This window comes from Dermochelys coriacea, chromosome 4 (assembly GCF_009764565.3).
Source record: "Dermochelys coriacea isolate rDerCor1 chromosome 4, rDerCor1.pri.v4, whole genome shotgun sequence".
In the NCBI taxonomy this organism is placed as follows: domain Eukaryota; kingdom Metazoa; phylum Chordata; order Testudines; family Dermochelyidae; genus Dermochelys; species Dermochelys coriacea.
In genome coordinates, this window is record NC_050071.1 from 8,655,104 (window position 1) to 8,671,869 (window position 16,766).

Below are 16,766 nucleotides of genomic sequence, written 5' to 3' on the forward strand. Positions count from 1 at the left end.
TGATGGCATCATTCTTAGGATCTTAAGTATACACAAGCTTTTCCACCATGTCAAGGTGGCAGCCCAAGGAGAAGATCATAGATCATAATCAACACCTCCAGGAGATCTAAGATTCCCATTGATCCCTAGATTTTAAGGCCAGAAGGTATTGTTGCATTATGTAGTTTGGCCTCTTGTATATCACAGGCCACTTCAACTTGAATGGTCTCTTACAATACATGTTAACTCCTTATGCTAAATAATCTGTTCCACCTTGTGACACACTGAGTGCCCTTCCCAGACCTGAAGGAGAGCTATGTGTAAGCCCAAAAGCTTGTTTCTCTCACAAGCAGAAGTTGGTCCAATAAGAGATTTACCTCACCCACCTTATCTCTCTAATATGCTGTCAGCGATTCCCCACACACTTTGAACTCTGGGGTACAGATGTGGGGACCCACATGAAAGACCCCCTAAACTTATATTTTACCAGCTTAGGTTAAAACTTCTCTAAGGCACCAATTCCTTAGACTGATATTGCTGCCACCACGAAGTTATTTACACAAAATATTCAGGGAGGGGTCACTTGGAATCCCTATCCCCCAAAATATCCCCTCAAGCTCCTTCACCCCCTTTCCTGGTAAGGCTTGAGAATAAAATACCAACCAGTTGCCTTAGCAATGTGAGCACAGACCAGACCCTTTGTCTTCAGGACATTGAAATCAATCAGATTCTTAAAAGAAGAACTTTATTTATAAAGAAAAAAGTAAAAGAATCACCCCTGCAAAATCAGGATGGAAAGTAACTTTACAAGGTAATAAAAAGATTTTAAAACACAGAGGTTTCTCCTCTGGGCTCAGATTTACAGTTTACAAAAACAGGAATGAAACTATCTCTGTAGCATAGGAAAATTCACAAGCCAAAACAAGAGATAACCTAATGCGTTTCCTTGCCCTACTCACAGTTTCTGTGGTTTTATATGGATTGTTCCAGGTATATTTTTCAGGAGATGTTGTACCTGCTTAGCTTCTCACTCCATCCAGAGAGGGAACAACACACAGAACAACAAACAAATCCTCCCTCCACCCCAGATTTGAAAGTATCTTCTTTTCTCATTGATCCTTCTCGTCAGGTGTCAACTAGATTATTTGATCTGCTTAAAACCCTTTACAGGTAAGGCAATCCAGTACATCTGCTAAGCATACACAAAAGTTGCTACTCTTCCCCCTATATTCATGACGTATACTAGGACCAACATGGCTACAGCCCAATAACTTGTGTTTGGGTGCTTTTCTTGAAGATATTCTTTAATCAGCAGCCTTGATTTGAAGATTTGAAGAGATGGAGAATCTACCACTTTCCTTGATAGTTAGTACCAACAGTTAATCACCTTTGTTGTTAAAAATGTTTGCCTTATTTCTCATTTGAATTTGTCTGGTTTCATCATCTAGCCACAGGGGCTTGTTATGCCTTTCCCTGCTAGATTAAAGAGACCTTTAGTCCCCTGCTACTTTCTCCTCAGGACAGTTCTTATACAATGTAATCAAGTCACCTCTCAATCTCTTTTTGATAAGCTAAACAGATTGAGCTCTTCAAGGCTTTCCCTGTAAGGCATTTTCTCCAGCCATCAAATCATTTGTGATTCTTTCCTCTAGTTCTTCAACATCCTTTAAAAACGGGAACAACAGAACTAGATGCAGTATTCTGTGTCCTACAGGCTCTATGAGCAAGTTGCAGCACTCTGCACCAGCTTCAGCCTGTCAATGGTTTTTTGGTGGAGCCCCAAATAGAGCCCATTGCAATTGTCTCTTTAAAACCTCATCCTAAACTCTTTGGTGAAGGCTCTGTCTTCATTTTTGACTAATGCCCGGCACCCACTCAGTACTATGGAGAGAAAAAGGATGGATCAAGGCATGGGAAAGATACTCTGAGATCAGATTCATTTCCTGGCTCTAGCCACAGCCTTCCTGTCTGACCTCAGGCAAGTCACTTAGACTCAGAATCCCCATGGACGCCTAACACCCACTGGAGGACCTGGGCCTCAGTTTCTTTGTGCCTCAGTTTCTTTGTGCCTCAGTTTCCCATTTGAAAAATGGGGACAACAATACTCCCCTTTTTTCATACCCATTGTCTATTTAGTTTGTAAGCTCTTCACGACAAGAATTTTCTTGTACTGTGTGTACTGACAGTGGCCAGCAAACCTGGGGCCCTGATCTTGGCCCTGGCCTTTAGGCGCTTCTATAATACTCTTACTAACCAATACAAATCATTGTTTGGAGCAGTATTTATCGGGAAGAGGCTTCTCAGTGGAATACTAGTGTTTTGATTGGTTTAGCAGAAGGATGAAACTTACTTTCCATAGAAAGCCAGAATGTTTTCAAAAGAGAAATAGTCCAGGAAGGAAAAAAATTGACTTTGCTCAGCCTAAATTTTGTACATGAAAGAAAGGAACGAAAGCAGGGGTCTGATTCTGGGAAGTCCTGTTTATTCCTGTGCTGGAAGAGAGGGAGCAGTACATGAGAGTTCAGGCTATGGGTGATCTGCTGAGCAGAGTCCTCAGAGGGAAATTAAAGACACAGACACAGGGATGGCCTTCTTCTGGTGCCCTACCGAGAACGTTACTGAGTTTTTTATTAGCTGCCTTAGAAATTCTTCCCCCCGCCAGTCCCACAATGACATCCATCCTCAGCATTTTATTACACTTTTAGGGCCTGATCCATGTCCATTCAAGTCAAAGGGAATCTTTCCTTGACTTCACTGGATGTTGCATTGGGCCCATCAGTGCTCTACGCTTGTATGGAACAATGGCAACAGTCGACTGCCTTTCTTGGTCAGTCTCCATGCACCGCTCTGCCCTCGTGACAGTCTGAATCCTTTGTGCATTGCTGGTGTTTCAGATTTTTAAAAGCACCCAGAAGGATTTAGGAGCACAAGTCCCACTGACTTTCAATGGGACTTATGTACCTAAATCTCATAGGTGTTTTTGAGAAAATCTCCCTCTGCATGTTTTAAGATCTGTGCGGGGGGCAGCAGGGTGGGCATGCTCTTGTCACAGCTCTGCCATCCTTTGCCTGGATGCGGAAGGTGCTGTGGTGTAGCTGGCCCCCCCTCGGGGGACTAGTGGCCACCGGAGCACGAGGTGGGAGCTGTGTTTGTGCCCTGTAGCAGGACTGTAGAGATGGGGTGCAGTAGGAGAAGTGTCCCCCATTAGGCCCCCATATGTGCAAACATACATATAGGCTGTGGATTTGTTGTCACTTCTCCTGGCGATCTTTATGGCTCTTCAGTCATGCTGTAAATGCCCCTAAAGTTCCTGATCCATTAGTCGTTGCAGGTGTCCCTGTATACAGACATAATTTACCAAATTATTGACCAAGCTCAACTCCAATGACCTGCGCAAACCCCATGCTGCTGCTTCCAAAACCAGAACTGCAGAATGAATCCAACTCTTACACCAAATGAGACACTTTACATTGCAAGGTTTGTTTCTGACACACCTAGCCACTCAGCAAGCGGCCTGTGGAGCACTGCTTTCGGCCTTATGTACGGATAAAGACCTATGGGCTTTTTCAAGGCACGGAAGGGAGTTGGGCACCCAGCTGCCATTGGATTCCAAGGAGCTGTATTAACGACACCTTGCTTCTCTCAGAATAGCAAAGGCCTTTGCCCTCTGCCTTGGTTCTGGGACCGCTCTGGGTCCCTTACAGCGTGGCTTCATTGGAATCACACCCAGTGTTGCCAGAGCCGTCCGGACCACCACTCGAGCGCCTAAATTCCAGGATGGAGCAACGCTCCAGCCCTTCAGAGAGCTATGCTTGGGCAGCTCTGCCTTGTTGTTTGCTGAGCCTCAGAGTATGTTTACACCCTGCAGCGGGAAGGTGTGATCCCCAGCATCGGTCGACAGACTCGCCCTAGTTCAGCTCCAGGGAGTGTGCTAAAACTAGTACTGTGGACGTTGCAACATGGGCCGTGGCTCAAGCCGGCCCAGGGAATTGGACAGGCTTGGACTCGGCTGGCTAGCATGTGCTAAGACATCTCCGCTGCTGTTTTCAGTGTGCCAGCATGAGCCCCACCTCCACACCATCATCCTTCCCCTGCTCCCCCAGTCCATCTCTTGTTGCTCCCCTCCCCAGTCGTGCCGCCACTCCTGCTTTCCCCACTGCCTCCCATCTCGCTGCAGTAGCCCTGGCCTGTGGTGGGGAGCAGTAGCCAGGCACCGGGCCAGGCCAGCAGTGGAGTAGAGTCAGGGTTAGGTGACATGGGTGCAGCCACGCCACTCCTCACAGCTCAAGGAGCAATTTGCAACATCCATGTCCACTTCCCAGCCCTGGAGCAGTGCTTCTGATTGGAAGGATAGAGCACTGTGATGCATCATATCCCAATAGGCAGCAACAGAAAGAACAGCCTCAACTCTGCCCTGCAGGATGGAAGGGAGGGCATATGTGCAGTACGTGTAAATGAAGAGAATGGAGAGGGGGGAAGAGCACATGCATGCTGGATGCATGTCTACAGGACTCTGGCACTATAAAATTTAGCATGACACCGTTAGTGGCACTCCCAGGCAATCCCTAGCCAGCCTAACCTTTGGAATCCATTTTGACAGTTGTCTGTGTAAAGGGAGTGTGGGCTCCAAAAATTAAAGGAGTCTTCCTTGCTCATTGTTTCATTGAACCTTTCCACTGGCTCCCCCTTCTCCACTGCATGAAGTTCAAGCTTCCAGAGCTCACCTTCAAGGCCCTTCACAGTTCTGCCTCTCCCTGCAGATCTGCTCATGTCTCTTATGTTGGCCCATCCCTCTTGTCCACTTCTCTGCTTCTTGCAGAACTGTCTTCTCACTTCAAAATGGTTTAAAAATCTAAGCCAATCTCCACACCGTAGAGCTACCCGTTGGGTAGAGATTCACTGCTGCGTAGACTCAAAGTCCATGAAAGAGACACTCCGCATCTTTTCCTTCTGTAGCAACAAATAAACATCCCTCATATCGTGCCCTTAAATCCAGTACAATACACACTCTGGTGGAGTAAATGCTACCATGAAACAGTCTCAACAGAGTGTGCTCTGCTGCTAATGCAAAAAAGCAATTCTGAGATATGCAAGGTAATTTATATTTGCTGTGGTGCAAATGCACACACGGAAAAGGAATAGTTGAATATGTGTCTAGAAACACTAACACCCAATTTATGTCAGAGCAAATGGCTCCATATTGCATGCACAATTTTTAGACCAACCACATTTGAAAATGTGTACACCTTCCAGCTATTTAAGTTTACAATCCACATTGAGACCTCATTAGCAGATTGTGTGTGATGCGCGCACACACACACACAGATATAAATTGCAGTCTCCAAAAGTTACTCAAGTACTGTTTATAGAAAACTGACACCACAAAAAAAAAAAAGAAGAAAAGAAAAGAAAAGAAAACTTTTAGCTGCAGTGATCTCTTTCTGTCTGTGGCTCAAGGGTAAAAAAAATGTAAATATTAGTACAAAAAAAACCCCAAAAAACCCATGCTAGAACATTTGAAAACATCTCTTAGATAAAGTGGTGAAGAGACATCAGCCACAGACTGAAGACTGACCAGAACCAGTAAACAATGTATATTTTAAATGATTCACAGTTAAATAGTTAGCAACATACCTCCAGCATGGGTAGTATTTGAATGTAAAGTTTGTAGGTGCTGAATTAAGAGCCCTGGAGAAAGAAGTCTTCAAATAATACACCGAATCAGTGCTATATGGGAAGAAGGAATGAAGTCTCTCTCAGTTCTAACCTGGAAAGAAGAAGGCATTTCATTCCACATATCCACTCATCTCCTGAGCTCCCAGCAGAGAATCCCGCCAAGAACACCAGCTGCGATGTTGAGTCTGCGGGGGTGCACTGTGAATATTTAATCTTAGATTTTAAGGGCATGTAGTAGGCCAATCACAACCAGTGTGCCACACCCCCTGAAGTCTGGATGCAGCATTGTGATGAGTCTGCCCCGAGTTGGTCACCTGCTGTCAGGTTCGGGCCTCATGCAGAGAATGCTAGCTCCAAAGGCTTGACAAGTGAGTCACGTAGTGCCTTACCTCTCTTGTGATATCCAAAGTTTGCTGCAGTGGATAGCTTGAATCAGTCAAGGGGTCTCCGAGCTCCCTCTGAGTCTATGTCTCTAGGTTCCTACTTCCTTGGTTTTGGGGCCTTTTCCCCCATTCAGATTCTCTTGTACCGGGGTAGGCTCACAGCTTTCATTGTGGGTAAGGGAACCCAGCTTGTCCTCTCCACCAGGTTCCAATCAAGGGCCATGGGAGAGGCAACAAAGGTCTGTTCCCCAAAAGTGTTGCTTCCCTGAGTTACCTCCTACCAGGCCCCTGCTCCCAAAGGGCAAAGTGAAGACATTAAACAAAATGAGGCCAAGGTTAATCTCAGACTTTCAGAATGTCAAAGGTCCATTTTTCCTTCAACAGGTCTGGTAGAGTCCCAATAGCCAAAGGTCCCGGGCAACTGGACCCCTAGCAGTGCTTCCTTCTAAGGAGCTAAGAGCATATGGTCCATTTGTCTCCACCTCTGGCTGAGCTGTTCTGTTCTTTTATGCTCCTCCTCAAGCTCTACATCCTTTGCAGGTGAGCCCAAACTCGCTCTTTAACACCTTCTTTTCCAGTGAAGGGTTTGTACACCCCATTGCAGGGCAGAAGAGGCCATTTGAATCATCTGGCCATATGGCACAAGCCATAAAACTTCACCCCTGTAGCCCAACATCTAGGGGAGAGAGAGACATAGAGGGGAAGTGAGTTATCTATGGTCACTCTGCAGTGGTAGAGATGGGAATAAAGCCAAGGTCTGTACACACCGATTTCCGGAGAAATCCAGAAAAATGGCCACTTTACTGCAGTCTTTCAGTCTCAGAGTGGTGCTACTAAAGGGCAGAGCAGCCACCTGACAGGGGAGGCAGGAAGCTGATGGTATCACCACATGCCTCCCTGCAGCAATGGGCCTGCTCCCTCCTCCAAAAAGCCAGTTAATGAAAAGCTTGGTTGCGCCAGACAAGGCCTCCGGGGACCTTCATACCTCTCTCTGGAGAACACCCCAGCTTTTCACAACGCAGTGTGCCCAGTTTGCTCTTCTCATGAATGTTCTGTGCAGAACAGTGATCTTACGTACTTGGATGGCCCCCAATGCTGTAGGATCTGCACACCTCACAGGCTTTATTGTATTTATCCTCACAACACTCCTCTGAGGTAGGGTAGTGCCATTTTCCCCATTGTACAGATGGAAAACTAAGGGTCGGAGAGGCTAAGAGCCAGATTTTAAAAGATATTGAGGCACCTAAATATGCAGTGTGACGGTGCGCACTCACCTCTCAGGAGCGCCTCCTGTTGGGTGGCTGCAAACCTGCACACTCTCTCTCTCCGCGGTGCCCCCCGTTGGCTGTTGCCCTCATCAGGCAGGACTTCAGTGGCTCAGCCCTCCGGCCGAGTCTCACAAAATCTAAAACGGATGAACCCCTTTCGGGGGAACAAAGTCCAACAAATGGCCAGCCCTCGCCCGGATCTTCAGCCCCGCCTCTGGGCCTATTTCAATTCGAGCCCCTTTCTCAGGCTTTTAGCGCGGATTCTTATCCTCTTCTTGGGGCTTAGGCCTCTTCCCCAGCGGCCCGCCCACTACTCCGGGTCCCCACCCAGGGCCCAACAGCAGGTAGCAGCCTTCCCTGGGCTGCTTCCCACTCTGTCCCATCACCTTCCTGGTTTCTCTGTTCCCTGCTTGAGCAGCGTCTCTCCCAGGCCTCCTTGCCTGGAGAGCTTCTCAGTCTTATGCCTGATTTCTTCAGGTCTTCTCTCAGGCCTCATTGCCTGGAGAGCTTGTAACCATCTCGGCCCCCTTTTAGTCCAGGCTCTCCCTCCCCCAGGCCTCTAGACCTTCTCCCTCCTATTCCTGTTCCTGCAGGGTTTCTCCCCAGTCTCTTTACAGGTGGAGTGTCACAGCCTTTTAGTCCTTCCTCTCAAAGGCGCCAACTTTCTGATTTCCCTGGGGGGGCTGGGGGTGGGGGTGGGGGATGCTGATTGCTTCTTTAGGCACCTATTTAGCTTAAAAAATCTGCTCCTAAGTGACTGGGGCAACGTTACGCAGGCTGAAGCTGAATCTCCCAATCCTAGGTTAGTGGCCTAACCACTGGACCATCCTTCCTCACCAAGCAGCTTTCCCTATAATTAGTCCCTTCCTTCAGCCCCAGCCCAGACTTTTCACTAGTGCCACAATTTAGTACCTCCGAGGCGATCAAGTTGTGGCAGTGTCTGGCTTACATTATCCCTGAATAAATCACAGAGGTGGAAGCTAATTTTAGAGGTGCATGCTATTTACACAGCTATTTTGGCAAACTCTGCAGGGAGGAGATGAAAGCGTTTTTAAAAAGAAACCCTAAAAGGTACAGGAGATCGTAATAGAATTTTTGTAGGATGCATTCCACCTTTCTCCTCGCCTTGGAGGATTCTTTGTGTCTGGCTGGGACAATTTAAGGACCTGTTTATGGGGATACAGATCTAAAAGTGAGCATTAATCTTATTAGTGGTAATGTGATCATTACACTATAGATTAGGAGAGCTCAAAGTCATTTTTCTTTAATGTCACCCCCTCAGCATTCCCATCATTGCACCGAATCACAAAATGACGAGACTGGGGACTTTTACATCCTAATACAGGGTAATCTAATTGGAATTGATTATTCTTCTCGAATTTAGGAGCTGACCACATCATAAAAATAAGGTCTAGACTCAGATGGAAGGGAATGGTGGTCCAGGCTCTTCCTCAGAAAATTCATCGAACCAAATGCTAACCATAAAATCTGTAGTGCACTTGAAGTGAAACATTTTAAATACAAAATAATTGAATGTTGTACTTCTTTTGACATAATTTTCCATAATGATCGGGGGGGAGAGGGGCAGTTCCCTGGGACTACTGGAATACAACAAGTCTTATTCTCTCTTGATTTGCACCTTGTGGAATATTTACAACTGGGCAAACTGAGTGCCGAGGGAGTGTAAAACAGTGCCCTTCTGATGTAACCTCATTTTACACCCACTTTGCACTGCAGACATGGCTAAACAAGGTGCAGGGCAATAGAGAAGTAGGGCCACTCTGCATTTTAAATCCTCCGACATAAACATTCCCATCTGCTGTCATCATAAACTTACAGAACCGGGGTGCCTCTGCACGCTATGCCCAACCGTGCTGGGATGCTAGGACCCAAACACAAAGCCAGAAGTGTCCCGTGCCAAACAGAGCAGCTGACAATCACTGGGGCTGAGCTGAGCTGTCGCAGGAGCAAAGCAAGCAAGGTTTGGCCCTTGGTGCAGAGCTGCTCAATGTGTGGCGGGTGGGATGAATCTATTGTGCAGCAGATTCATGATTCGCCTTCCACTTCCAGAGGGGGACAGGTCAGCAGGAGTGGGGAAATCAGATTCAGGCTCTTCTCTTGGCCAGTTGGGGGAGGAGGAGGGGAGGAGACCCATGAAAAAGGACTGTCCTAGGAAAGGAGCTGGTGATTGTGTGGGGATCCTGAAGCAGGAGAGAGCCTAGGAAGGAGAATAGGGCATGGCATGAGGGCGGACTGCTCCTCAGCTGGATACAGGCTAGCACAAAGAGGATCAATGGCCCTGCAGCCAGAGAGTGGAATAGAGTGGGACTGAAAGGGGACTTGCAAGAGCAGAGCCCGTCAGACGCCACATTTCAGTTGGCCCAATCTGAAACTTCTGGTTCGTGAAAGCTTTTGAGATGGGGCAGAGGAAAAAATTTTGAAAATGTTCCTGGGCTGGGAAAACCATTTTCCTTTCCACACTAACAGCTGCACCATTTGTACTTAGGGAGTGAAATATAAATGCCTTAAAACACTGAATTCAACCAGTGATTCCAAAGTGTATATGTTTCCGGGACGTTACTCATTTTTGAACCCAATTCTTTGGTGACACTACGATGCAAGATACCTGTAATCCACCCTTGAATGTATGGCATTTTGGAATACCTGTCGTGTCTAATGATGCAGGGATTGTCATATGAAATAAGGATATTTTCATACAAGATAATACTGAGCAGTCTCCTGCTGGAATGTCTAGTAGGGTTTACAGTTTTGAATCCAATGGGTAATCTTCATCTAATCCCATCCATTCATTCACTGTTCTGTATCAGCACAAGTCTGTGTCTTTTACAATGCCACAAGTTTTGTCTGGTGTCTCCAACAACGATTTTTTTTAATTGTTAGAATAAAATAAAGGTGAATCTACAGATAAAAATGTGACCTCTTATATTTAGTGGGAACGGTGTGTCAAAGCATAGGCATATTACCACTTTTTAAAAAACAATGCTGAACTCTTCCAACTAGTCCTGTAATATCCCTCTAATGTTCAACTGCAAGAATGAAAAGAATGAAGTAATTTACTCTGCTCAGTTACAGGCAGAAATGGTTACTTAAAATGAGCATATTACTCTGCTTTTATTTTTATTTCACACAATTCCCTGTAGCTTAATTTAATTTTGAGGGGTTTTATTGGAGGAAAATTAACTCAATGATCACACAACTTCTTCTGAGTCATAAAAAGAGCAGGTCAGGCAGGATAAAACTGCTTTGCGCAAATAGGAAGGTATTATACTCACCGACTTTCAACCCTGTTACTAAGCCAATATCTGTGATTTACTTGAATATGTTTCAGCAAATACAAAACAAGCCCAACTGGGTAGCTGCTCTGGAGGGACTCTGTGAAATGAAAGACAAAAACAAATGTATTAATAGAACCTGAAAACAAAATAATGCTCCTTATATGCTCGCAGACTTCCAAAAAGCATAAAAGGATATTAAAAAGTCATTAGCCCTGCTGGTTTACTCACCTGAGAATCTTTGAGATGATGCTTAATTCCACATTTTTTGCTTTAATGATTATGTGCATTTCTGCATGTGGAAAGACATTCTGGTGGAGCTTCTCTACAGGAAAAAATGCTTAAGTTTTCCCAACAACTTAAAGGTCAATTTCTGCCTCCAAACACATTCTTACATCATTTCCCTCAAATAATGCACAGGGTCAGTCCTATTCATTAAGGCAGGAATTTTCAACAGAGACAACAGGCATTGGGGCCAGACTTTTGAAAGTATTTAGTTACCTACAGATGCAGCTACGTGTCTAGGTCCAGATCCACAAAGGGACTTAGGCACTAAACCCAGTCCCTTTGTGGACCTTTGACCTAGTTGGATTTTTTTGTCGTTGCTGATGGGAAAGCTTTGAGGCTGTAGCTCAACCACAAGATATTCTTGGGCATGAGGCAGGACTTGCTGAGTGGCATTTTCTGGCAGGAAGTCAGACTAAATAATGAGAACGGTCCCTTTGGTCTTGAAAACCGAATGAATGCCTTTTGGTAGCTGCAAGGTACTGAGGAGAGCGAGGTGTTTGGGGCTGTTTTGCCAAGCATTTCAAAATGTGGGTTCATCCCGGTTTGGAATGAAAACAAAACATTCCAAAACTTTCTGCAAAAGAAAAAGGAGCTCCGGCTCTAGGAGAGCCTGGCAGAATGCCCCTGTGCTCCGGAGCCTGGAGACCCAAGGGTTGCTAACTCCAAGGCCATCCAGCTGCAGGAGCTGGGCCAGGCAATAGGACAGATTTCCAGTGGAATGCTGCGTAGGTTCCAGTGAAGCTCAGCTGAAATTGAACAATCTCAGCGAAATGTTTTGATTTCAACGAATTGGCAGAAGTCCAATGAAAAAATGCGTTTGAGTTTTGCTCACCAGCTGTAATACTCGGTATTTGTACCTAACCTGTTTAACAACATTGTGACGGCGCGTAAACCCGTCGCTGGTGAATCAAAGATTAACAGGAGCCTGAGAGCTCAGTTAGCCTACCTTATTGCACTGGAGGGTTCATCAGGCATGACTGGTGATCAGAGCCAGCTGGGGAGGAAGTGAAAACTACAGGGCAAAGCCTAGGCCAAGGACACAGGACAGAGAGAGGGTTAGAATTCCCTTGTTCTGGGAAAGGAGCTAGGGAGACGTTGCAGATTAGGAACCAACCCTGGTGGCTGACTCTGGGAAAGGGGCCAGGGTCCAGGGGAGTATCTCTGGAGGTTGGTGCTCTGCAGCGTGAACGAGTTGCTGGGGAGATCCGAGTGGGACTGAAAGCTTAAGCCCAGACAGGCAGACGTTGAATTTGTTTTGTTTGGGGTTTTCTGCATTCTGTGTGGGGGACGCTGCGGGAGGGACCTGGGAACCTGCTGCTCTGAGAAAACGGTGGGACTGCAGAGGTGCACAGCCTGGTTGGAAGATGTCCTATTGATTAGAGTTGTGGGGGATGTTGTTTGTATGGCACATTGATACCCCCGTAGAAGTGATGAGACTTTACAGTGATGTAGCTGGGGGGCTGAGAGAGAGACATCACCCCAGGACCATTGCAGCTCCACGTGGATCAGACTCTGCTATGTCTTACCTAGGTGCATGCTGGCCGGTGAGACCTTCTTCTACCATTATTAACAGTTATTTTATAAAACTGAGCTCTAAAGAAAAACAGTGAGAACTTCTGGTAATCCTCTTTGAAGGATGATACAGCAGGGACTAGCTTTGTTTGGGCTTTACTTCACTTACTAAAGGCTTTGTGAGTAATCGTAGAGCTGATTCAGGAGAGAGCTCTTTGTTATCCCTGGAGTGCTGGCCAGTGGTTTGTTGAGGGTGGCAGGAGTTTTCCTGGAACTACCCTTTTCTCTTTGCAAATAGAGTGATTACCTCTTTAAATATTTAAAATGCAGTGTGCCCCTATGCTGTGCCATTGACTCTGTCTGCTTCTTGGTTGCTGCTGCTCATGGCAGCCTGCTTGAGCAGTAGGGGGGAAGCGGCTGAGGGTATTTTTGTACTTCTGTGCCAGGGATGGGCTGCCAACAATTTAACAAGGGACTCCGTTGTTCTCAACCCCACAGTCTTCCCCACCCTGCCCCAAAGAAATCCATCAAACCTTCTGACGGGGAGCTAGCACTCCTGTGGGCACCAGCCTCAGAAATGCTTATGCTACGGGCAGTGCAATGACAAGTCTGTGCCCAACTGCTGCTCTGGTTTGATGGAAATCCACCCCCCCCCATCTCTATATCTATGCCGATTCAAGCACAATCCAGCCATTCACGTCTGTCACGCTATTGAGCCTAGCTGGTGCATGGGGACTAGCAGACGCTTTGCAAGCCGTGTGTCTGGTACTGCAATACCTATATCAGGGCCCAGTGGGGAGGTGATAGAGGCAGCGATGGCACCATGGGGATAATTGCCCTATGTAGTCGACTCTGTCTTGTTTGTATCGCTTCGCCTGGTTTGAGCCAAGCCTTTAACGGCCTAGGTTTGTCGAGCAGTCCTCACTGAGCAGCAGAGTGCACATTTGGGAAGGGGGCCCCGGGGACAATGAAGGTGAAGAATCACACTGTGCAGATCAGGCTGGCTCTATGCATGTTTGCTGAGGTGGAGGAACGGCATGGGCAATCTTGCATCACGAATGCTGCGCTTCCCCTCTGTGCCCTCCTGAGGGCACTGCTCTGCTCCCCAATGCATAACAGCTAGACGCTGCCCCGTCTCCAGAAATGAGAATTCCTGAGCCTTGAGGTGTTAGACCTATTGTTGGTTCATCCAGACATAATGCCACTCCCATGCTGCACATATGACATTCTGACACCCTCCAGCTCAGCTGCACTTGAACCCTGTGGGCCAGGTTTTCCAAAGGGATCTGCACCCAATTAGGCACAGGGCCAAGTTTAAGATCCCCCCTCCTCTCCCCACTGCCCCCAAAAAGGCACAGGCCTGGCCCCAAAATGATGCCAAAACTCTTGTGCCAAAAAAGCGTAACAACAAAAATGGGAATTTGTCACCTCCGCAAATATAGACACCCAGAGCAGCTGTCCTGGCTCACTGCACCTAGCCCAGGCTGCTCCCCTCCTTTGGGTGGCAGCAAGTTTCAGAATTAAGATGGAGGGTGCTGATCAGTCTTTGAGCTATTGTTTCAGGCTGTCTGCAAACTCAGGCAGGCACCAATTTACTTGGAACATGTTCTCAAGGTCTTCTGTGCATCCATGTAGCTAGGAACCCATTTGTCAAAAGACAAGCTGAGTCTGATCAAGTGACTCCAGGAGCTGGAGCCTTAATCTGACCCTGTCTAGGCACTGAAGTAAGTAGCCAGATTTTCATAAGTGTTCAGCATCCATTTTGGCACCCAAATGAAGCGACCAGACTTTCAAGTGTGCTCAACACTCATTGTTCTCAATGGGAGTTACCAGGTGTTGAACACATTTGAAAATTTGCCTTAGGAGCCTCATGTTAGACCCTTGTCGTTAACTTGCAATGTAATGGAACGCTATAGTACTCCTTTTTCACAAACAGCATAACCATGCTCTATTTATACAAAGTGGAACAGCTGCAACGGGCGAAACTGAGAAAGACCCACTCGGAGTATCCTACAGCCCAGCGGTTAGTGCACTCTCCTGTGACATAGGAGACCCCTATTCACGTCCTTTCTCCCTGTGGGGGCAGGGATTGAACTGGGGTCTCCCATGTGCTGGGTAAATTTCTCCATCACTGTCATTTCATGTGAAGTTAGGCATGCTTGCAGCTTGCCAAACTGGATGGGAGCCTGCAGGTGAGAGAGCTGGGAGAATGCCTTTCTTCACATGGCTTGAGAGCATGCTGGGGCTTAGGTCTCAGAAGGCAGAACCTTGGGTGCCTAGGGGACTTGTACAGCAAACAAATAGGTGCCAAACAGGTCTCTGCACCTGCAGTGTTGGGCCACAGCCCAATGGGGGGTTTGTGGATCTGTGCTTTAGGCACCTGAGTTTCTTTGAGCCTACGTCCCTAGCTCCCGGTTTCAATGGGAGTTAGGTGTCTCGATGCTTTTGTGTCTATCTGCATCTTTAGGCATTTAAATACCTTTACACATCTGGCCTTCCATGGCTTAAGAGCACCGGCGGCCCACTGAATGTTAGCAAAACTTAGGCTGCCTAGTGCCGAAGCCTTTTGAAAATAAGACATAGGCTCCCCGAGGGCTTTTCTACATTTAAACGTTTTATCACTGTATACTAATGGAGTTAAAGTGGCAAAACCCCTCTGGTCTGGAAGCAGTTACACCAGGTTAAGCCCTTTTATGCTAGTGTAGCTCATCTACACTAGGACTTCTATTGGTAAAACTCCATTGGCAGAAAGTCACCCCTCAGATGAAGTGAGCTGTAGCTCACGAAAGCTTATGCTCAAATAAATTTGTTAGTCTCTAAGGTGCCACAAGTACTCCTTTTCGTTTTGCGAATACAGACTAACACGGCTGCTACTCTGAAACCCCTCAGATGAACACAGTTATACTGGTAAAACTTTGCAGTGTTGTCCAGGCCTGAGTCAATCAGGTGTGGGGGGTTTTAAACTTCCCTCAAAGCAAATGTAGTGAAATCTAGTGACGCTGCAAGGTGCATGTTACTTCAGAGTCTCCAGATGGTCCCCTGGTTGCATTCGGTGCTCCGTCACTTCTGCAGTCTAATCCTTTACTGTGTTTGAGGACCTCTGCTTTTTCTCTTTTGGATTTATTAATCTGCTTTCTTCCTTACTCTTCGTGTTCATTAGGAGCTCCTTCCTCTTGTCTTGAGAACCACTGACTTTTCAGGGGCCTCCTGCTCCTTAAACCCTCCGGTGCTTTTGAAAAATCGTCCACCCTATAAATGTAGCACATAAATCTCCTGATAACACAGTGATCTCTGTTTGAATGCTGTGGTTTCAAAGAGTCCATTTGGTCCCATGCTGAGAGCAGGATCAATTTCTTGGGGAGCTGCCTCTCTCTCTCGAGACCAAAAGAGGGAACTTTGGTACCTATTTCACAGGCTAGTTCAATCTAATTTTAAGCTGGGCCTGTTTGCCCCCGCCTGGTCAGGAGAACTGGGAGTGCGGGGTTAAGGAGTGAATAGATTTCTCAAATGTAAAGGCTCAAAACGAAGTGAAGCTTTAAAGGCCTAATCCAAAGCCTTTCCACTGATTTCAGTGGCTTTTGGAGCAGGCTCTAGTCCTCTCGAACTCACTGCGAAATGTGACATGGAGCCAACTGAATGAAACCAGAGCAAGGCTGGTCTGTCCCTGTGACTTGATGTAGGTCAGGCATCTAGCTGCCCTAGCTTTGCACACATTGCAATTTGATATAGTAGTTGAAGAGAGGCCAGCTAAAAGGGAATTGCAGTAATCAAGTTGTTTGAGGGGGAAGGGGGAAGAGAAATCGATGTGCAAACCAGGATTTCAATCTTATTATGAGACAAACACAAGCAAAGACAGGCGGTGCTCCTGGGATGGAGCCAGGAGGGATGGGGAAGGGGATGGCAATGCGGATATGATTCAAAAGGCCAGCCGCGGTCCAAATTAATCGGGAGGCTGATATTTGATCAAAAAGTTGTCTGTCAAAAGCAAATGGAAATGGCTGTTAATTATGAGCCTGGTTAGGTGGTTAAGCATCATAATTTCAAGTTTCGGTGCATTTAATTGTGGGGGACTTGAATACATCTAATTTTTGATGTCAGGCAGAGCTGGAGGAAGAAGCCGCGCAGGGTAGGCAGCATCAAAATAGGTAAAAGCAAAATAAATCCATAGAGCAACAGAGAGCTGTTGAGAGACGCTGACATTCTGTAATGGAGAATAGCATAAAGGGCAGCGTGGCCTATAGATTCCGAGTAAACTCAAGCTTGGAACATTTCCCTGTGCAGTCGTCTGCTGGGCTGAAGTGGGAGGGGGGGATGCACTAGACAATAAGGACTAGGCCCTGTGGGGCAGCTAAGATCTAAATCAATCT